The 23,369-nt window shown below is 40.7% G+C and overlaps 1 protein-coding gene across 2 annotated transcripts in view; it reads right to left on the bottom strand.

The window, feature by feature from the left end:
- Csrnp3 (cysteine and serine rich nuclear protein 3) overlaps positions 1–22,573 on the bottom strand; it is a 187,939-nt gene extending 165,366 nt beyond the window's left edge. Inside the window, 2 exon segments of one of the 2 annotated variants that reach the window (NM_001271225.2) lie at positions 8,900–9,061; positions 22,475–22,573. The gene's annotated coding sequence lies outside the window, so the exon portion shown is untranslated. 2 annotated transcript variants of the gene reach the window in all.
- Between the last annotated feature and the right edge of the window lie 796 nt (positions 22,574–23,369).

Below are 23,369 nucleotides of genomic sequence, written 5' to 3'. Positions count from 1 at the left end.
ATCCTAATACAAAATTCACATACACACACACAATGCAAAAATGGTAGGAACATATAATTTAATGAAAGTGTTCAGCAATGTGAATATATCTTATGTCAATTGATATATTTATCCCACTGACTTTGTCACCTACATGACCATCAATTTCATCACTTTCCCAGAAATTATTTAACTGCTTGCAAGACAGCTAGGTTATATATATTTTTGACACAAAAATATTGCAAAAATATTCTATAAAGCTAAAATTGTTCACACATCTCTATTTTTAACAAAATCAATATGCAATTTGCTTAAGTATTCTTGAAATATATATGCATATATATTTATATTAAAATGTAAATAATCTGAAATCTCTACTCCTGTCCAAGCCAAGGTAGTAGTTGCCATAGAAACTGCAAATGGCAGAAAGTCAGGCCTGACACAGCATTGAAAAAAAAGGAGAGAAAAAAAATAATGTACCAGCTTATTTGCAGAAATCACGACTGATTTCACTGGAAAAATTACCCATGAATTTTTTACTTTCATTTTTTACTCCAAACCAAGATTCTTAAAAATAGAATTAATGCCGGGCTGGGGATTTAGCTCAGTGGTAGAGCGCTTACCTGGGAAGCGCAAGGCCCTGGGTTTGGTCCCCAGCTCCGGAAAAAAAAAAAAAAGAACCAAAAAAAAAAAAAGAATTCTTAAAAAAAAATAAAAAAAATAGAATTAATGCCAAATTCTGATATCAAAGCTTATATTACATATGCCCTTTAAAATGTAGGAATTGTATATATTAATTTTCAAATGAAATATAAATATTGCTTTATTTAAGAGCATCTTTCAAAATGTGATGTAAAGCGAAAACACCCATTTTATCTCAAAGTACTTCTCAGAACGTTATCTCCTAATCATGGAACCAAGTGTATAATCCTTGCACCCCAACGTCTCTCTCTGACAAGTAACAGGACCCAGAACAAAATGAACCTGGCCAAGAACAACCTCCATCTCATTTCCAACCAAGAGGACACAGGGCAGAAGTGTCTAGTGTGTGAGCATCCTGCCTAGTCTTCACCAGACTTCGTGGAACTTTGAGAATTGTTCTTGCTTTCCGTTTTGTCGATTTTAGGTTTCTTTGTTTTTGTTTTTTGTTTGTTTATTGATTTCTGGTTTAAAGAGGAGTTGTTTTTGGAACCATTAATATTTGGTGATATTCATTAAGATCTCCAACTAATAATAATCTTCTCCTCCTCTCCCCCTCCTCTTCCTCTTCCTCTTCCTCTTCCTCTTCCTCTTCCTCCTCTTCCTCCTCTTCCTCCTCCTCCTCCTCCTCCTCCTCCTTTTGTTTTCAAGTGACTTCACAGTTGATATGATGGGTTGAATAGGTATGGCCACCACAGATTCACGAGTTGGAATACTTGGCCCACAGGGAGTGGCATTATTAGGAGGTGTGGCCTTGTGGGAGGAAGTGTGTCATTGTGTGGGGCTTCAAGTGCTCCTATATATGCTCCAACTCCGCTCAGTGTGCCACACATTCTCTTCCTGCCGCCTGTGGACCAAGATGCAGATCTCTCAGCTCCTTCTCCAGCACCACGTCTGCCTGCACACCGCCATGCCATGATCATAATGGACTCAGCCTCTGAAACCGTAAGCCAGCCCCAGTTAAATGTTTTCTTTTATAAGGAATGCTGTGTTCATGGTGTCTCTTCACAGCGGTGGAAACCGTAAGACAGGGGAGTATTTGAATCATTTAACAAACTTTCGTTCAAATTCTTCAACTGTCATCTGTAGAGATGAATGTCTACTAGTATTTTATTGTTGCACTTGCAACACAAGATAAAAATCAAATACAACTGAGTGTACTGCCGTTTTAACTGACTTGAAGCCCTTCTCCGCTTGAAAATTAAATGTCATTAAAAGGAAGTGAATTCCTTTGCATGATTTTACATATTGGTCTTCTTCGCTTTAGATTTCACAACATTTATAACGACTGCTCTTTGTTATCTTACAAACTACACTTTAAACCGGGTTCCACCCAGGTATAGAACTTAGTGTGTTTGAGACTTATTTAAGTTTAGTCTGTGACAGACTGCTGCCACTCAACATGTAAAACTTCTTAGACAATAAATATGAAGCCTTCAAACCTTCTGAGATTACTCTCAAACTCTTCAATCACACACACACACACACACACACACACACACACACACACACACACACATGCACACAAAGATGAGAGAACTTTTTAAAAACTAAAAGTTTTTCCTAAAAGTAAAGCATTACGTATATCTTACACAGAAATTGCCACAAATGACTCTTTACTTTCCTAAGCGATTCTTTTCTGTATTGCCATCACACAGACAGACGTACCTCCCGTGAGCTGTCAAGAGCATCAGAAAGCCTGCTCTGTGCAATAAATTATAAACCCTTTAGAGAATCACAAAGACATTTGTTTCAGGCACTGGTGCCACCAGCATCGTTGCCATAAGCGGCCAGGCTAGAGTTAATGAGTCTCTCGTTTCCAAACCGCCTATTTACAGATACAGTATTCTTCAGTTGGGCAATCAGTCCTTGTGGCCACCCTTACATGATCTGAAAGGAAGGATATTGAGGCTGAATAGAAAGAAAAACAGGGAAACTACGGGGACACAGAATACAAAAGAGCCTGCCACCAGCTGAAACCTATTGCGGGTAGAGAAGAACGAATTCTAGCATGTGTATCAACTACAGAAATCTCCATCCCCAGAGGTACACCTGGAGTTTTCATGAGAAACCGCACATACAGGAAAAGGACACACACTAAATCTCTTGTGTAACCCTCTCACTTCAGACTCTGCTTTATGGAATTAGAATTCTATCAAGGGATCTCCAGAGCCTCCCTGTCATCTCACGTGTTAAAGAGAAAGAAAAGGAGAAAATGGTTTCTTAGGTACTTTTTGAGATATACATTTAGTCTCTCTCTCTCTCTCTCTCTCTCTCTCTCTCTCTGTCTCTCTCTCACACACACTCACACACACACATGATAGAGAGAGAGAGAGAGAGAGAGAAACCCCATATATATACCACTTTAAGACAGTTAATTATGACTGTCCCTGGAGGAGCCAGTTCCAACACTTGTGTGTGTCTTACCTGTATCTAAGTATCTTTGCCTTAGCCCTTCCTTCTGCTCAAAGTCTCTATTAAAATTATCTTTAATAGAACCCCTAAGCTGACCACTGGTGGCACACAACTTTAATCCTAACAGTCAGAAGGCAGAGGCAGGTAGATCTTGGAGAACAGCATAGTCTACAGAGTGAGTTCCAGGACAGTCAGAGCTACAACAGAGAAGCTCTGTCTCAAAAATAAAATAAAATAAAATAAAATAAAATAAAATAAAATAAAATAAAATAAAATAAATATAAATAAATAAATATTAAAAAGCCCCCCCAAAAAATCTGTTTCTAATAACAATTCTAACAATCAGAATTCCAACAATTCCCAGGATCGTTCCCTGAAATCCTTTTATGCCACAAAGACACAAATTTCAGTTTGTTTTTAAGTCCCTAAAAGATTAAGTGCCTGCATCTATCGAGAGTAACAGCATGCTGGCTCTGCCCCTGACCAACGACAGATCTGACTGTCTACTGAGAGGTTTATAAAATGTAAGCATTCTGAGGTTTATCTGTAAACAGATTATCCTGTCAGGGAGAAACGCTTCGATCACTAATGTGAAGATGGCGTCATTAATATTTAATAACGACTTTAATTCTTCTCTGAATGAAATAGTTGCAAAATCGATCCGCCTACAAACATCCGGAGTAAATAATACACGTAGGAAGCAGGGAATTTTTTTCTACTATTTATCTGAGATCTCATGCTAAGAAAGCTTTCTCCTTCAGTCCAGGTGAGAGACAGTACCACCCACACCTCAGGATGGCCATAACGCTTTACTTTTTCACGGCGGCTAATGGAATTAAAACCATACCTTCGATATTCTACATTCCTTGTCACAGACACAACAAATACTATTTGAAACTTGGCCCAGCTGTGCTCTCAAACTCGATGCCCGATTTCAATGATTTGTCAAGGTTTACAACCAAGAAACAAATATAAAAGCAAACTTTGTACCTCTCCATGTAATGGGAAGTTTGGACCAAGTGAGCCCAACTGGAATCCGAGGGGAACAGACTTCTGAAGTCCCGAATCAGACAAGTAATGCTGTGCCCCAGGGTTGAAGAAATAGACAGATATTGCTTGTTTTCCTGCCCAACTTCTTTTGTCACAAAAAACGAAGTGCGTGAAGATTGTTACCTGTGGAGGCGATGACATAACCCTGGATTTGCCAGCTACTGTAAAAGATGCCCTCTGTGTACTTCAGCTCACCCACTTTTCATGGCAACGTTCCTACCATTATCACAGGCAGCATTATGTCACAAGGACAAACCAATTTCGTTCATGTAAATGTAAAACATGTTTGCCATGCGACATTTCAATCAATGTGGTGACACACAAGGAAAGCCTGCCTGTCGCTTCCAGGCAGAAAGGGGAAGAGAACTGCCATTTCACACTCAGCTTGAATTCTTGCCCTGCCATTTTTTTTTTTTTTGACTCACTTACTTTTGCCAAAAGACTAATTCATTCTACATCTAACAGAAGTTGCCAGAAAAGAGGCAGCCATGTCACTGACTTGATGAGTTGGTTCTCTGTACTCAGTCGTGCAAGTAAACCATCGGGAGCCGAGGGGTTGGGTGGAAAGGCACGGTGCATGGGTAGACATTAAAGTGTTTTACTACAGGTCATATTTTTATGGTTCTCAAAACCTCCTCCATGGTCTTGGCCTCCAGAGCTGTAGAATAAGAGTCTAACCAACTGGGGTTGGGGATTTAGCTCAGCGGTAGAGCGCTTGCCTAGCGAGCGCAAGGCCCTGGGTTCAGTCCCCAGCTCCGAAAAAAAAGAAAAGAAAAAAAAAAAGAGTCTAACCAACTGCTTTGAAATCACTGCTAATATTCTTTAGGTTAAAGATGAGATGCAACAACTACTGTTGTTTTTTGTCTTAGCCTACGCCAAGCATCAGGTCCTCTTAAAGACAGGAACATGAATGTGTACATTCTCTTGTCTTATCCCAGCTTCGGAATTAATGAGGTTCTGTGTTTGAGCAGACTGAGAGTAGCCCAGAGTGACAGAACGTACTCAGCAGACTGCATCTGTCTGCTCTTCCTCCTCCTCCTCCTGGAGTGGCCACACTCACAGCTCTCAGGTGCTGGTTACTAAACGATAACTATCAGCATTCTCTTACAAAGGAGAACCTGTGAACATTTTCCTTCAGCCCTGGAAAGGTCACCACAACAAACCCATCAATTGTGCTGATGATGGGGGAAAAACAAAACACAAAACAAAGCAAAAGAAAAACAATGCATCAAGGTTTACAACCTAAGATTTCTCTGATTACAGTGGGTGTGAACGTCTCCTACGGTAGCGTAGTTGGGAATCACATATCAAAATATTTTTTAAGAGACTCTGTCCACTGCTACTTTCATTCTTCCTGGAAACTGTCCAAATGTCCAGATCAACTACTGTACCTCCACTCTCTCTAACCTTCGCTAAAACACCAGAGCATCACATTCAACCGGAAAGCTTCTTTTTTTTTAATTAGACATATTTCTTTATTTACAACCGGAAAGCTTCTTAAACCACATCTGTAAGACGCACTGAGGCTTAAATGAAAGTCGTAGGTACTTTGTGAACGCATAAGCCGCAGAAATCAATTGAAGTCTTGCATAGAGAAGTCTTGAGATTGATTTTTCCAGGACAGAACCGATTTGTCACTTTAGGAGATACACAAGATAGCAAGGTGTTGAAGAAAATTGGAAGTTATTAAAAAAAAATCACAGAAGTGTGGCACTTGCTCTCCTGTGCTACTAGATTAGTACTCTATTCGGTTAGATGGAGCCATCTCAGGGAAACTACATCTTAAATGATGGGGCTCTTCAGGATTGGCTAAAGGGAAACTGACTAACATTGGACAGATTCTCTACTAGACCCAACTTTAGAGACTCTCTAAGCACAGAGAGGGGATAGTGTTAGAATTTTCTCCACAGTCCTGCCTTTAAATGTGGACCACTACTTTTTTTAAGGACGTGAGCATCCCATAGACTCTTTCCTTTTTTTAGAAAAAAATGATATCAATTTCCTTGAGAATTCCATACCATGTGTTTTGACTCATTCCTACAGCACTTGAGAATTTTGAATTGTGGCAGGGTGTACATAACTCGGTAGTGGAGTACTTGACACGTATGTACAAAGGCCTGGCTCAAACTCCAGTACTCCATCAAAACAGAATGGAAAACTATCAGAATTAATCTGTTTGTTCAATATAGAAACGTAAGCATCATCAAATGTTCTACCCACGCTAGGCATCAAGGATCACAGCAAGACATAAGGTCAATGTCCTGGCCTTTCTCAAGGATACAGCAGCTTAGAGGGTTTGAAAAGGCAGCCTCAAAGCATATTCTCTCAGAAAGCTTTGTCTGGAAATATTTTTTGTGTCATTAAACAGTCTTACTTCCAAACTGTGGCTATCTTCACAAGAGTTCTTGGACCTTCTGCTCACTTTTTAAACTTGTTTCAAGTTCATTTAAAAAGTTCTGCATTAGCCAAGAGAGTAAGCAATACAAAGCCTACACCTTCTTACAAAATCTGACGTTCTCAATTCTCGACTCTTTTAATAAGGATGGAATATTCCCATGGACAGAATACAATTCCTAAATCTTAAATATGAGAGGGTAAGGCACAAAAATATGATTTTCAATGTGCAGAGATATGTGTATAATGTTAGTAGGGATTTTAAGGATGTTTCAGTGGGTTTAAAATCCCTAAGTACAAAACTCTCTAAAAATTAAGAATAGGGAAGGTAGAAAAAGAAATCTACATAAAAATAACACTGTATTATTTCCTTTTACCCTGACTTCATTAAAAGACAGAAACTATTCAACACAAAATGTAAACTTTAAGCGACATTTATCCCATTGTCACGTCTGGTTAGCTTTTCTGTCAACCAGATACAAGTTAGAGTCAGATGTGAAGAAAGAGCCTCAATTGAGAAAAAATGTCGTCAGACTGGCCTGTAGGCAAACGGGTAGGAACATTTTCTTGTTTGATGCTTGATACTGAAGGGCCCGACCCACTGTGGGTAGTGCTAACCCTAAGCAGGAGGTCTGGGTTGTATTTTTTTTTAAAAAGCAGGCAAAGTAAGCCATGGAAAGCAAGCCAATTAGCAGCATCCCTTGAAGGCCTCTGCTTTAGTTCCTGCTTTGTGGTTCCTGCCTCTAGTCCCTGCCCTGGCTTACCTTCATGAAGGACATGATAGAATAGACCCATAAGCTGAAACAAACACTTTCCTCCCCAAGTTGCTATTGGTTATGGCCTTTTTCTTAGCAACAGAAAGGCAGCTAGCAATCCCGTAAAGCCTATGTGAAGTTACAGAGCTCCATTGACTTTACTTAGTCTATTAACACTTTTAAGAAATAAATGTGGGAGGTCTGCAGGTAAAGGCGCTTGCCACTAAATCTGATGTCCCAAGTTCAACCCCTACAACTCTTATAATGGAAAGAAAGATCTTGCAAGTTGTCCTCTGATGTTATAGATGTGTGGTACACACAGATACAGATACACACACACACACACACACACACACACACACACACACACACAGAGACATACACAGACACACTACAAAGAAGTAAATGTAACAAAAATTTTAAAGAAATAATTATGAGGGTTGGGATGTGGCTCAGTGGGAGTGCAGCTGTACAGAGCTCTGAGTTCAAGCACTGATGTCACAAAAACAAAACAAAACAAAACAAAGTAGCAATAATAATAATAATAATAATAATAATAATAATAATGTATTTTCGTCTTACCTCCATTAATGGTTAGGTTTAAATTGGCAGAATTATTTTAAAAAGTTCTATATCAAAACTTCACTTATGTGCATCTTTTTGCAACAAACATAACTAGAAAATGGGTGGGATAATGAATTCAAACATATCCTACTATACTCTATATTCTTATCCATCTTAATCTCCGTAGAAGAAGTATATATGTGAAGGCCATCTTTACTCTAGTGAATGAACGTAGGCTTACATCTGAGCTTTGCCTTTGTCTACAGAATTACAGAACTTTCAGCATCTCGATTTTGCAGCACCGTATTTTTAAAACATCTATTATTATTATACTTTGATACTAAATTTTTATTACTAAATTTATTTACTTATCTGTATGTGTATGCACAGGTGTGTGGGGATGTACGTACTGATCAGAGAACAAATGTCAGGCACTGTTTCTCTCCTTCCACCATGTGGTCCCAGGGATCTGACTAAGATCATCAGGCTTGGTGGGAACATCCTTGACCATAACTATTGAGCCATCTAACTGGCCTTTTCTCCTCCACTACCCTCCCTTCTTCTTCCCCACACACCGTCCTGAGGTCCTGAGGATGTACCTCAGTGGCAAAGTGGACACCTAACATTGGCAAGCCTCTGGGTTTGATTCTCAAAATCGGAAAGAAAAAAAAAATACTACTCTAGGCGAGTACATTGCCCTTAGCAAATACTTCCCAACCCACTGACATTGATTACCGTATTAGATGCTACAAACGAATAGCTCACTTGTTATGGTTCTCAAACCAAGAGAGAGCTGGTGATGAAGTGATTTTCAGTTGCTATCTGCTTACCTCTGATGAGACCAAATTCTGCCTCCTCTAGACCCATTCCATTAGAGATTTGGGCAGAAGCCCACTGTGATGACTAATTAAAACAAAATGATACTTCCAAATGACGAAGAACTTGGAAGCAGCTATAAGGCTGCAAATTCTTGGAAGCCCCCAAGGATCAGCCATCTACAGAGAATTTAGAGGGAAACATGAAATGCAGCTTCAGATACTCACGGGTAAATGACCAGCTGTGGACAGACAGACACTATCAAGACTGTCAGCACTGTAACAGCTAAAAACGTCATCATCTGATTCCTGCCCCGAAGAGCAGAGAGAGGCGCTGTCAGCTTCTTCCAGCTTCCCCTTTAAAATTCCACTCATAGCTGTCACTTGGACCTGCAGAAGGAACGGGAGCCGAGCATTGAGATCTGTGCCCGCTGACTGCGCTCAAGGACTTAGAGTCATCTTAGGGTCTAGTGCTTTGAACCACACAGACTGTGCTTCCTGTAATGCTGGAAACCATGGCGAACAATTACACCCTGATTTGTTCTTTCTTTTTTTTTTTTTATTCTCGTTCTGGCAATGATATCTGTGAGGGAGAGTTCAAATCGAGAGTGTGGAATCACAAGGCTGCATTAGGAAACAAGGCTTCATGTTTTCAAATGCCAAAACGCAAGTCAAATACATTTATTTGATTTGTTCTGGTAAATCGTGTACTGTCATTGACAGAGCCAGAGTTCAAAACAAAATGGATCACTTACTTGCACGGCTGTCATACTGGGAGCATACTGATGAGGGTATGTCTGTCTTGCTGGGGATTTCTTTTTACTTAGGTACAAAGGCATCTACTTTCCTGGGGCTCTCTGTCCATCAAAAATCAAATTGGATGCTAGGAATGGCAATACCTGCAGAATTTAGATGCCTTATCATGTTTCCAGTCAATTCAGCAGAGCCACAGGGAATACTCAAGGCCTGCGCCAAGGATAGTTGAATAGATTTTACACATGACAGAATACAGTACCTAAATCTTTTTGCTGGATAAAACATTAATTTAAACTTCTTCACTCTTTGTAGCAGCATAGGCAAGGAGAGCCATTCAGGTGCAGGTGGATTCACAATTTAAAAAAAAATGTTAATGTCAAGTTTGGGAAATCATGAAACCACCGAGAGTAGCAAATTTCTCTGCACCTATAGAGAAGCAGTAAGTAATCAGGGGTCATAAACACAAGTAACGAGACAGTGGCAGACCTTCAGGAGGGAGTAGGGTCGGCTGTGATAAAAATCGTGTAGTCCCCTCGTTGTCTCTCTCATGCGCCGTTTGTAACAACGCTGCCAAGAAATATGCCATTTCTAAGACGGAATGATACATAACTATGCTAATAAACAGCTTCTCAGTCAGGTAGACGGTAGGGTGGTGGGTACCCTGATGTGACAGATGAGAGACTGCATTCTCTGGTCTACATGAGAGATGCCTACTTGTGGCTAGGTCATTTTGGCTAAGTTCTTTTACAGTTTAACCTATTCTAACCCGACTGGTGCCTTGTTTACATAGCTAGAAACAGTCCTTTACTATGCTAGACTTCCTACTCCGTATCTGATTAGCACCTATTGATTTTCTTTGCAAAGCTAAAGGAGCGATTTTCAAATTGCATTGTAATTTGAAGTCGGAATTGCACTGATTCACAACACAGATGAGAATGAGAATGGTCAGCATCAGTAACTTGGATGGGTTATACTCCTAACTTAACCCAGGGTGACAGCATCAAAAGATGTAGGTCTGAGGCAATAATTGTCATGGAGGCCAATAAGCACTTTCCTTCTAAGAGTGCATCACTCCTGCCCAAAATCCCCCCTCCCCCTGCTGCCCATTCTGCTGTGAGGTTATAGTGAACAAGGGCTAGGAAGATATAGAATATGATAGGATCTTGATCCTGGGCTTCCATCCCCAGAATAATAAGAACTATATTTCCTGTTGTTAACAATCCACCCCATCCATGGTATTTTGCTACCGTAGTCTGAATGGAATAAGATATAGAATCATCACAGTTTGGATTAAAATATTTAAAATGACAGTATAGTAATTATATGTGCACCCAGAGACTTGAACAGGAAATCAGATCACTGGATTCAAGAGTAGAAAATTGTAAGTCATTAATCTGTATGCTAGATTCATGATGATATACGTGAGAAATAACTGTTTTAGCTACCGACCCAGGAAAAATCATTTAAAGAATGAAAAGACAAACTCTAATTTGCCATTCTAGGGGGGAGGGGAGACTATGAAGAATGTTGCATATGAAGACCTTCCTCTAAAGTTAATTCTCTAAATTTAGTAAAGTCTCTAGGGCTTAGATACATGCCTCCACAGACCGAGAGGTTCAGGTTATCAGACAACTGTTATAGAGAAAACAGCCCGTAATTAGGATAATATTATGGGCCAAGACAGCTGAATGACCATGCATAAACCAAGAGCACTGACCAGTGTGTCTGTACCATTGTACTGCATTGTTTCCACATGCTATTCTTCCTCTCACTGCAGGACTGCTTGCTACCACATAGCTGGGGTACAGTCATGGGCTTGAATTGCTCACCAGTGGGTAGTTGGCAATAGCTAGCAGGGAGAAGGCCTTGCAAAAAGTCATTCATGGTAGAATGCTTTAGCTTGCATGCACAATGCCTTGGATGTCACCACCATCACCACAAAATAACAACAGAAGATGTGCCAGGGTAGGTTGGTACCCAGTGAGGAGCCCCCCTCTTCTCAGAGGGGAGGGAGATGATGTATGTGGGAAGGTGCTGTGTGAGAGAAGCACTGGGGAGAGAGGGGGAGCTTCGATTGGGATGTGAAGTGAATAAATGAATGGGAGAAAAAGAACAATGAGATAAGTGAGTGGAGTTAGATAGGTGAAGGATAAAAATGAAGGTAGATTGGCCAATTCTTTGGACGTGAGTCAAGGCAGGTCAACCACGGATGAGAGATTCTGAAGACAGGGGCATCTCTAAATGGGATAAAGAACAATTGAGGAGCTTAAAAGGTCTTGGCATTGTCTTTTTTAAATCATGGATTTAGTCATAAAAGAACAAGAGGCAGAAGAAATTAGGCTGGTTGCAGGGGCTGAGGCAGGTGGCTGGGTCCAAAGGAGAGACAGCACCAGATGGCAGCTAGGAAGAATTATTTTGACCCACATGTCTGGCGACACCCAGATTCCCCCAATTAAAACCACATCTCTGGGATTGGACTGTTAGGATCTGAGAGCTTACAACTGAAAAATGAAATCTTTAGAGGAAAAGGTTCCGTGAAGGGGAAAGGATAAAGCGCAGGAAGCAGTGTGGGTTGCAGTGGGCTGTACCTCAGGCCAACTGGTAAACAATCTCTTTAAAAAAAAAAAAGAAAAGATTTGTTTTGTTATTTTATGTGAGTGCATTGTCACACCAGACTACTCCAGACACACCAGAAGAGGGCATCGGATCCCATCACAGGTGGTTGTGAGCCACCATGTAGTTGTTGGGGATTGAACTCAGGACCTCTGGAAGAGCAGTCTGTGCTCTTAACCCCTGAGCCATCTCTCTAGCCCTGGTAAACAATACAAAGTTTCAAGACTCACCAGAAGTTAACAGTTTGATTTGATGGGGGAAAAAAGGCTCGTTGTCACAGTTTGTGGGGGCTTAATTTTCTTGAGTTTCTCACTTATAAAACAGGACCAATGACCATATGCAGCCACCAAACCCAGTCACTGTTGCTGATGCCAAGAAGTGCTTGCTGACAGGAGCCAGATATGGGTGTCCCCTGAGAGACTCTGCCAGAGCCCTACCAATACAGATGAGGATGCTTGCAGCTAACCATTGGACTGAACAAGGAAACCCCAATGGAGGAATTAGAGAAAAGACTGAAGGAGCCGAAGGGGTTTGCAACCCCATAGGAAGAACAACAATATGAACCAACCAGAGCTTCTAGGGACTAAACCACCAACCAATGGGTATACCTGGAAGGACCCAGGACTCCAGCTATGTATGTAGCAGAGGATGGCATTGTCCAGCATCAATAGGAGGAAAAGCCCTTGGTTCTCTGAAGTCTCCTTTCCTCAATGTAGGGGACTGCCAGGGCGTTGAGGTGGGAGTATCTTCATAGAAAAAGAGTGGGGGTATTGGAGAGGGAGGAAAGGGGACAACATTTGAAATGTAAATACATAAAATATCCAAGAAAAATAAAATTAAAAAAAAAACAGGACTAATGAGTAGCCAGTTTATAGCATTAGACTATGCAACCCTGTGTTCTAAAGACTGAACATTCCTGGGGCTGGGGATTTAGCTCAGTGGTAGAGCGCTTACCTAGGAAGCGCAAGGCCCTGGGTTCGGTCCCCAGCTCCGAAAAAAAGAACCAAAAAAAAAAAAAAAAAAAAGACTGAACATTCCTATGCCTCCCTGCCATTCATGAGTATTCTCTATTTCAAGATGCATCACAGAGCTGAAGAAAAGACACAAGGAAAGTCCTGACAGCCTGGATCTCCGACCCCATCTCTCCTGAGCACTTCCTCTTATGCTATCAGGCTTTCTCACCTTCACCAACAGTTTTGCTTTTATTGTTTGTTTGTTTGTTTGTTTCGTGTGCTCGTGTGTGTGTGTGTGTGTGTGTGTGTGTGTGTGTGTGTGTGTGATACACCCTTGTCTTAACATGTATCTAAAGAGAGAATGGTAACTTGCAGGAGTTGATTCTCTATCTCCATCCACCACGTGGGTTCTGATATCAAACTCCGGTCATAACGTTTGGTGGCCAGAGGCTTTACTTGGTGAACTGTATAGCTGTCTTCCCTCTACCAGGTCAAAAGTCATCCAGAAGCCCCTCAATGGACACAACTCTTTGATTTCAGCTGACTCATTTCCAGAACTGTAAGAAACTGACTATAAGGGGTTGGGGATTTAGCTCAGTGGTAGAACACTTGCCTAGCAAGTGCAAGGCCCTGGGTTCAGTCCCCAGCTTCGAAAAAAAGAAAAAAGAAAAAGAAAAAGAAAGAAAGAAACTGACTATAAATTGAATTTTCTTCAAAAGCAAAATATTTTGCTGAGAGTGAAATTGAACCAGATTATTGACATTAAAGCAGGTTGATAAATTAGGGGTGAAGGAGCCAGCTGCATGCTCGCCTTCGGGCCATCACATGATTGACCACTGCCAAGAGCTGTCAGGTCAAAGACGGAAATCTTCATTAAGGGTACCCTCCTTCTTGATGCTGGGTACTGTGTGGGTCTCCACATTTTCAGTGACCACATTCTGCAAAAAGCCCACCTCATGCTCTCAAAGAAGTCTCTCATCTGTTTAGACAACAGTTAATGGGAAATTGTCAGGGTATATTTGTTCACTAAGTCACAGATTTTACCAAAAGTCTACCCCACACCCCAGGAAAGGCTATGAATGGACTATAGGCTATAATCTCACCAATTGTGTCGCAAAACACCTCCTTCCATAACTAGGTGTTTCATTTAATTTTCGTTTAGTGTTTTGGGCTACATAGTATTTCACCGTACTATAAATATTTAAGGAAACTTCTAAAAAACCATATGTTTCGAAGACACATATTCCGAGGAAACACATGTAAATCACAGTAGCATGTTAACCAAATCTTTATATTGTCGAACACAACTTTAGGATAGATTCCTAGAGGTGGAAGCATTGACACTTCCCAACATTTTGCCAGTTCCGCTGCCAGAGAGGCCCTGCCAATTTGTTTCTTTGATGGTGCTCTGAGATATATTTTTACCATACCTTTGCCAATACTGCAGCCTGCTCCACTATCCAAATTAATACTGAGTATTAACAGAATACATTGCCTAGCGCAATTCCAGGGTTTCCAGCAAGCGACCAACAGGACGTTACAACAGTCTTCATATTCTCGGGACCTAATATCCATGCTTCTTTAAGGCCACAGTTATGCAATTATGAGAAGCCACTCTGGAGATCACACTCATAGGCATATGGAGTGTGGCAAAAGGGTTTGCACCTGAACCTGTGACCTGATGGGTGGGCATAGGACCTAATCACAAGAGCCTTTCAAACTGGGCATAGAGCAGTGGCTCTCACCCCTCCTAATGCTGTGAGCCTTTAACACAGTTCCTCATGATGTGGTGACCCCCCCCCCCAACCATAAAATCACTTTCATTGCTACTGCATAACTGTAATTTTGCTGTTATGAAATTGTAATGTAAATATCTGTGTTTTCCAATGGTCTTAGGTAACCCCTGTGAAGGAGTGGTTTGAACCCCCAAAGGGCTCCCCCAGGTTGAGAACTACTAGCCCAAAGGTTATATACTAAGGATGAGAGAGTGTTCAAAAGAAAGAACTTCGTGGCACAGAGAGCGCACCGCCTGTCGGAGCGCAATCCAATGTCAATCTATGGAGCTGAAGTCTACCAGGAGCCTGGAATGAAATGTGCCAGCACCACTGGCTGACAAGAGCTCCACTGGCCCAACACTTGGATCCCAGCCTGTGGGATTCTGACAATGCTTTCTGACTCTCAGAGGTGCTTACAACGTTCCGCTTGTGATAATATCTCACACAACCGAGAACTAACAGATTCACTTAGCTATTGTTTTTATTAATATCAAGGCCAAGGGCACAGAGGCCGATCATAGAGCCAGAATCTAAACTCAGACGTCTGCACATTTGAAGTCAGCCACCATGATTTTTCTTACTCTCAGTGGTACCTTACTGCTTAAAATTGGTTTCCTCTTCTCCCTCCCAGCCTCTCCATCCCCTTTTGTTTACCTTTCCTTTCCTTCCCCTTTTTTTCAAGACAGGGTCCTGGATACACATTCTCACTGTCTCAGTCTCTTTGTCTCTGTCTTTCTCTCCGTCTCCGTCTCCGTCTCTCTCTGTCTCTGTCTCTCTGTGTGTCTCTGTATCACCCCACCGCCACTCCCTCTCTTCCTCCCCTTCCTCTCCTGTCCCTCCTGCCCTGCTTTCCTTTCTTCGTTGTTCTTCCTGTGATCCTTTCTCCCTGGTTGTCGTGGAAATTCTATCAAAGGGCTTCCACTCCCCTGATTATCCGCTCACCTTTACCTTGAGGTGTATTGAAATTAAGTAAATCACACATTGGTTCTCAGTGTGAAAACACCTATCCTTGGTTTCTCTGTCACTGTGTCTTGTTGCATATTTTGCCTCAGGATTGTTCACCAGAGCACAACACAATTGGCAGAAAAAACGGGAGGGAGAATAAAAGGGTTTCTGAACACTGTGTGCCTTTCTGGTTGCTTGCTTTTCTGTTTGTTTGTTTGTTTGTTTGTTTGTTTGTTCAGTGCTAGGAGTCAAACCCAGGGCCTTCTTCAAGCTAAGCAAGTACTTTCACTAAGCTACACCCACAGCCCCATAATTTTAGCTTTAATCACATGCTACTGGACATCTTTAGCATAACCAAGTGGACTCATTGACCCCAGTATGTGTAAAAAAGATGACTTATGTACACACTGCTATGTTTTATACATCGATATTAATATTATGTATTCATATAATTACTTAATTATATTAATTTGCTGCTTATCTATTGGTTGAACATATGATGCTCTCGATGAGTGTACATACTAAAATGAAAGTCACTCTTCGGTATTGTGAGAAGTTGGTTCCAAGAAACCCTCTCTGTCTTAAAACTGACAAAGGTTCATGATCATGGAAATACTCAGAGGAATTCCACAAAGCACACTAGTGCCCTTCCACAGTTCATGACGGAGGGCCTCTGTACTCTGTGTAATGTCAAACGCCATAAAAAACCACGATGGTCATAGCTGTTATTCTATCCTGCTTAAGAGCACATGCCATTTCCCCCATAATATTTTCCACCTATACGCGGTTGAATCTGTGACCAGCTAATATGGAGGGCTGACTGCTGCCTTTAATGAAACAGAGAGGCATGAAATGGGGAATGTATGCAGATGAAATCCCTCATTAACACACAGGAGAACTCAAGTGCAGTTTAGATAGAAAAAAAAAATCTGCAATGTGAAATTTTGCCTGAATCCGTGACATTTCTGATATGCATGTTGTCACATTCAAGGGCATTCCTAAAGTAGTCCATGAAAGAAAAGGACCATGGGAGAATGTAGGCACTGAGTGATTAGAGAAGGCTAGGTGGCGGGTGGCTGAGACCATCCCACGCCTCATTCATTTAGTCAGCAACACAATTTGCAGCACACACCGCCTATCAGGCATTGTGTAAGCAAAACCCTGCCACTGGCAATTACAGCTTAGATGGTTTTGAGAATCCTACAGAGGGCAGAGGGTGGATGTAATGAAAACACTAAGATAACAGTCCAGCCAGGGCAAAGCAAGAAGGGGGCGTTTTTCTCTAGAGCCTCACTTGGGTATCCTGCCAAAGACAGAAAATGCTAAGAGTCTCCAAGCTCAGCTTCTCATTTGACGCTGAGAACTACAAGGCTTCTGTGGGTGCACTAGGTGGGCTGGCAATCACAGTAAGTAAACAATATAAAAATTGAGGTTTATGAGCTAAAATAGGAAAATTCTGATGGTGTAAAACAAGGATTACTGTGACTTTGGGGAAAGAAAAGAGAACAAAAAAAAAAATGAAGCTTTCAGAGAATCTCTTTGTGTACTCTAGGTGTACTCCAGCACGGCTAGAACTTCCGAGGGCGTGATGACTCTCAATGGCTAGCCTAGAAAAGGAAGGAAGGAAGGAAGGAAGGAAGGGAAACAATTGTAAAGATATTCATGTCTCCTGCTGCTTACAAAACCATTTCATTTATTAAATATTTATGGTGAATCCGTAACATGACAGCAAGCAACTGCTTAGACACTTGCTAGAAAACAAACTAAATATATTTCTGACCTTGTTGTCAACCTTAGAAATGTGAAGGAACAGCGACAGCAAGTCAAGCTCACCGGCCTCACCAGGAGGCAGAGAAGGTCCAGTGCAGCATTCCATGCACTTCTAAAGTCTAGTTATGCCCATGAGATCTGGCCAGTCACACATTTTTATTCTTTTTACGTTCTTCCAAAGCCATGCTCAACTTCATTTCTCTTTTACACAATCCTTAATGGAATACGTTCTGTACTTAATATAAACACATAGCTTTTCAACTATCATAATTTTGTACATAATTTTTCCCTCCATGCCTCAATAATAACGTTCTGTGCCTTAGTTTCTCCTCCACTGAAACACTTCAAGAAGATATCTATGAGTAAGTCCCATGCTCCTAGGGAATACAGCCTAAAATATACATTATAGGAAAAATATTAATGTTTTTAAAAGTTTTGTGCTGAATATTGTTAGTGATACAAAACTTTGCATAAAAGCATTTGTTGTTTTTCTTATAACTTAATTTCATTTTTAACTAATGTAAAAATGAACCAGAAAAAAACCCCGCAGAAATGTGTCATGTGCACTACGCTTCTTTACTCTTTTGAACTATTATGTTAAACCGGAATGCTCGAAACATAAATGCTGTTGGGAAATATATGGCAGGGTTACTAGCTCCCTTTTTTCTCATGTGCAGCTGAGTATGGGATGCAGGTATGAAAAGGCGTATTCACTTGTGTGGTCACCCACTGTGGAGATGTGCGTGCATGTGTGCATAGGTGTTGGAGGCCTCATGTGGATATGGGGACTCTTCCTTTATTGCTCTTCCTTTTAGGCTTTGAGGCAGTGTCTCTCAGTCAAATGTAGAAGTTGCAGATAGGACTAGAGTCTATATCCAGCTGGGTCCCCGGTTTTGGCCTGCCCAGTCCGGAACTGCCAAGACTGAGCTAAAACTGTGTCCACCAGGTATTTGCATGGGTTCTGGAGCTCCCAACCCCAGTCCTCTTGCTAACACGGGAAACATTTTAACCACCGAGCCATCCCTCCTATCCCATTTCATCTAAATTTCAAATGATGCTATTCGTGTCCATAAAGTTCCTCCCCTGTCCATGATATCTGTGCTGATACACATTGCTGGTACCCATCAGGATATTCATACCTTGAAGAGAACGTTTGAAATCTTACTCGGACTCCATGTCTCCACAATCTGTATGTTGAACAATCTTAAGTCAGACCATTTAGCCCGTGGTTGAAATCTTAACAACTGACCGAGAAATACAACGCCCTACCCACTGACTGAGATTCACGATCGTCCAAATGCTATCATTGGTTCAATAACAAACTCCACGCCCTGCTCCTTGAGACGGGAAAGTCTAATTAAAGCGCAGCCACTGTATTGAATCCCTTTCCGCTCCTATATAACTCCTACGCTAAATATCAGGTACAAATATAGAAGAAAGCAAGCGAGAACACCATCTAATCGATCACGTTTTTGAGGTAGTAGATGTTAATGTGAGTTTTTATTTCCATCCATCTGCCTCAGGCTCTCTAACCCTGATGCGCTTACACTTTCTGGTAAATCCCAGCACTTCCTTTCCAGAAACAGGAGTTCATTTACCAAACTAGCATCTTTCCATTACAGACATAAAGTTGCCTACCTATGATGCAGAGGAAGCTATTAAATATTAATTTTCTTTAGTGAATTTTATGAGGCTTGGGAGGCCTGTACAAAAGCATCTACAAAAGTAGCAAGTCATTTTTAGAAAATAGAGATGCATAAAACTTTATAGGTGCAAGTAATGAACTGTATTTTTACGTTATTTAACATTGCAAATACGTGTATTTGGTACATAATCTGCAGGAACTTGAAATATACCTTGACTGTGCCTGATAATGAGGATGTTTGCATGGGTCACATGACCAGCTCTTGGCCTTCTGTCTTGTGAGTGTAGTTTTCAACGTCATCATCGTATTCACATTATTTGAGAGAAACTACTCCCCACTATTCTTGGGCCCCCAGAAAAACAAAGCAGTGATGTGCTCATTGGGTCTAACAGCACATAATGTAGATATTAAATATTTTAGCACGTGGTTTAAGCATGTAGTTCTGTATCTGCCACACTGCTCACCCCCAAATCTAACTGGCTAAGATTACTATTATGAACACAAAATATTCCATATCAAAGTTATTTAAACACCATGTGGGAAAGAGATAACAGAAGTGAGACCCTCATTTGCATTACAACAAGAAGGAAAACTCAAGCATTATGGGCATCTCCTTTCTTAGCAAATGATAACAGAACCGAGCACAAGAAATGAAATATTTTAATTTCAGAGATTGCCTAGAGCAAAATAAGATAATTGTGATGGGCTTTTTAAGCCATATAAAACAAATGCTTTACTTCGAACAAAGGAAAACACTTCAAATATACACGTGCACATATAAAAACGTATTAAATTTAAAACGAATTGCCTCAATATTAAAACGACTTCTTCAACTTGCTAGAATGCAGAGTCCTTCATTCATTAGATAGACTATCAAGGTAAGTTAATGACTGAATTAGTAAAATGTGGCCTGGGCCTTGAGTTAAAATGGTCCTTATCCCATTGCGTCCAAATCCGATTTAATTGCTCACTACTCAGCGCCCGGGCATGCATTTCCTGATTTATTTTTTTTTAGGTTAACAATACATTAAAAATATGTTTCATTTTTTAACTTACTCAGTGCATGGCTAACTTCTGCAACCTGGGAGAAAAATGAAATCAAACAGTGCAGAGGAACACCAAACAAGCCTATGTTTACACCTGAGAACCAACTCCAAACCTATATTTATTTACATCTGAAAACCGGCTGCACCAGGAGGAAACAAATGGTCTGGTCACATCTTACTGAAGAGCTCTGGAAGATTCTAATTTGCCTGTATCATCTTTCACGCTTTTTCCTCTCTTTTGCCTCCAGTACCACACCACACACACACACACACACACACACACACACACACACACACACACACACACACCCCGCAGACTGCGGTAGGAGCCGCCACAGTTGTCTCCCTTTTTCTGGGAGCCTTGCAGACATCTGCCACTGCCTGATAGGAAATACTAATGGAGAAGGATTTATCTACTTTCCATCCAAAATATGTGAGCCATTAAGGAAATTATAAAAAGCAACAACAATACATTCTGCTTTTATTCAGAACCTTTCCCTTAGTGATTATTAAAAGGATGATATTTTTAGCTAAAGAAAGCAAAATGCATCTGCAGCAGCTGGTTTCCAAGGCAACCGAATAATTTAAAACCATGTGGAACTCTGCTCTCTAATTTTCATCAATCCCTCTTCATTCCTAGAGGTAGCTTTGTTCAGAATTTATAATTCCTTTTTTTAAAAAAAATGTCTCTGCCTTGATTTATTGTCTCTGCCACATTCCAGCAGCTGAGTATTTATTTAAATTTGCATACCACCTTACGTTCCGTGGGGGGTGAGAAACTTGAATTAATTGCAATCACCGTTCTGTTTGAAAAACCAAAAAATTACTTTTAAAGAGAAACATCAACAATCGGAAACACGGAGAAATTTTAGCGTTGTGTCATGATTTTTGAAAAACAGAAATGGTTCAAAACAAACCATCGGAGAGATCAACATAGCATCTGAGCGCTTAAAGATATTCAGTATATTAAGGAAGTTCGAAGGAGGTGTTCGTTAACTTGAATAATCTTTACCTGCTACCCAACAGTATTTCTTTACCGTTCAGTTCCTTAAGAATTTGTAAGGTTTGTACTATCCATCTTCCAAATCAAAGCAAAATAAGACCAAATGTTCTTAGAAATTACAGTTATTCATAGTAAGTTTTAATTCATTCAAAGGCATCAAAATATTTACATCACTATTATGATTTTGTTTTACTCCAGTCAACAAGTATTAATTGGATGCCAATGTGTCCACGACTGTACCATGTTTTTAAGACCTTAATGGGAATGAGTTCCTCTCAGACTTAAATGATCTTATAAAATATAACCAACAGAGGAGTTAGTGTTGTGGTATAAAATTATTTCACCGTCTTTATTATTATAAATATGTCATTTATTCCATGCTGCTAAAAATAAAAACCTTTCCTAGTTTTCATAAAAGAAAATAAAACATAATGTCAGGCATTATAAGCAACTAGTGAAGTCCAAACTTTAGGCGTACTAACTGCCTGAGGCTTTTGCTAGCAGTATGTCGTGGAATTTCTTAACCTTGACGTAGTTGATGCATAAATGAAATTTGTCGGTCAGACACTACTTTTCAGCAAAGTCTCATCTTTCTCATTTAGACTTCTGTGCTTTCTAAACGGAAAACCGTCCCGTGCATGTGGACAGCTGTCGATAGATCTTTACTTCATCACTACACGTCAGCTCCACATTTGCTGACAAACGCTGCAGCTACTCAGGGCATGAGATGCATAGAGAGAAGAGGGCATACGTGCACATAGACCGTTCGTTCAAAGTCTAGGCTAAAAGAAACTGCAAACTTCAAAACAAAAATCACAGGCTCCTTGCTGGGTGGTAAATATAAAGACCCAACACTGAATCCAGTGTTCAGAGAAGACTCCATTTTCTCAGGACCTGTGGAATCTATCAAGCTTTTCTCATGCCTTCTTTGGTTTCCATGAATACAAGCCTTGATAAAACACACAAAGACACACGATTTTATCAGTCCGTTGTGCTCAGGGACGATTGCTTAGAAGGCTAACCAGGAACAGACAGGTCCCTGGTGGTTTTTGGTGCATTTTTGTATTTAAATCGGAAAAGGGTTTTGCAGACACAAGGAGCTGCTCATCAAGGCTTCCCGGAGTCAAGCGAAGGACCGGTTTCGGGAAGCGCCTTTAGGATTCCCACACTCCCTAAGATGCTTCTACTAGAGCCGAGCATTTCCCTTTTAAAAAAAAAAAAGGAAAGAAGGAAAGAAGAAAGAAAGAAAGAAAGAAAGAAATGAAAAATGAATTTCTTTTCGTATTTTTTCTCTTACCTGTAAATATGGTCTCTGTACTTGGGCTCCGGCAGAACACACTGAGAAGAGCTCACTCCGCCCTCGACCATCCATCAGGCCCCAGCCAACCAATAACAAAAGCCAGATCCAAGCGTCCTCCAGCTCCTGCTGCCTGCCTGCTCCTAGTCCTTGCTCCCTCCCACTCCGAGCTTTTAGAGGACAAATCCCTGCAGCAGAGGGAGGAAGGCAGTGAAAAAAAAAAAGGAAAGAAATATGGAGAGACGAACAGAGAAGAAAAATATTTCAAACAACAGCCAGCTGGAGTCAAAAGTCTTGTTTTGGATGTAGGAAATCGGGGTTAATCTATGTCTTGCCCACCATAAATCAAAGCAAGCACCGAGGAAAGCCTAGGTAAATTGCCTGTTTCCCCTCACCCCACTGATTTTTTCCTTTGGTGGAAAAAAAAATACACATCCTCAATGTACATTTTGAGTTATAAGCAGAGAACGAGACGGACCATCAATATTGCCTTTCAAAGGGGTCCAATCGAAATGAATCAAACATGACATCTCCTACTAGTGACATGGCAACCTCTGCTTGGCAGTGTTTCTATTCATAGTTCTGGGGCCAGATCAACAGAATACACATTTTTCAAACAGAGTAGAAGAATATTCAAATATTTTAGAGTTGCATGGTTTGTACAACTTCAGATTCCTTAGATACCGGCATTAATGTGTGAACACTGGAGCTTGTTAACAATTAAAGAGGAATCAGCCACTTGGTTGCGAAGACTCAAAGTGACTAATTGGACTCTAATTTTGCTCTAATAACCCTGGGCAAAATCATTTCACTTCTGAACTGAAAGGCATAACATGAATAAAAGAACAATTGAGGAAAACATCACATTAGATTTATTTAAGACAGCAAAGCAAAT

The sequence above is a fragment of the Rattus norvegicus genome, chromosome 3, assembly GCF_021556685.1.
Source record: "Rattus norvegicus strain SHRSP/BbbUtx chromosome 3, alternate assembly SHRSP_T2T, whole genome shotgun sequence".
Classification (NCBI taxonomy): Eukaryota; Metazoa; Chordata; class Mammalia; order Rodentia; family Muridae; genus Rattus; species Rattus norvegicus.
This window is presented reverse-complemented; position numbering and strand designations above follow the sequence as displayed.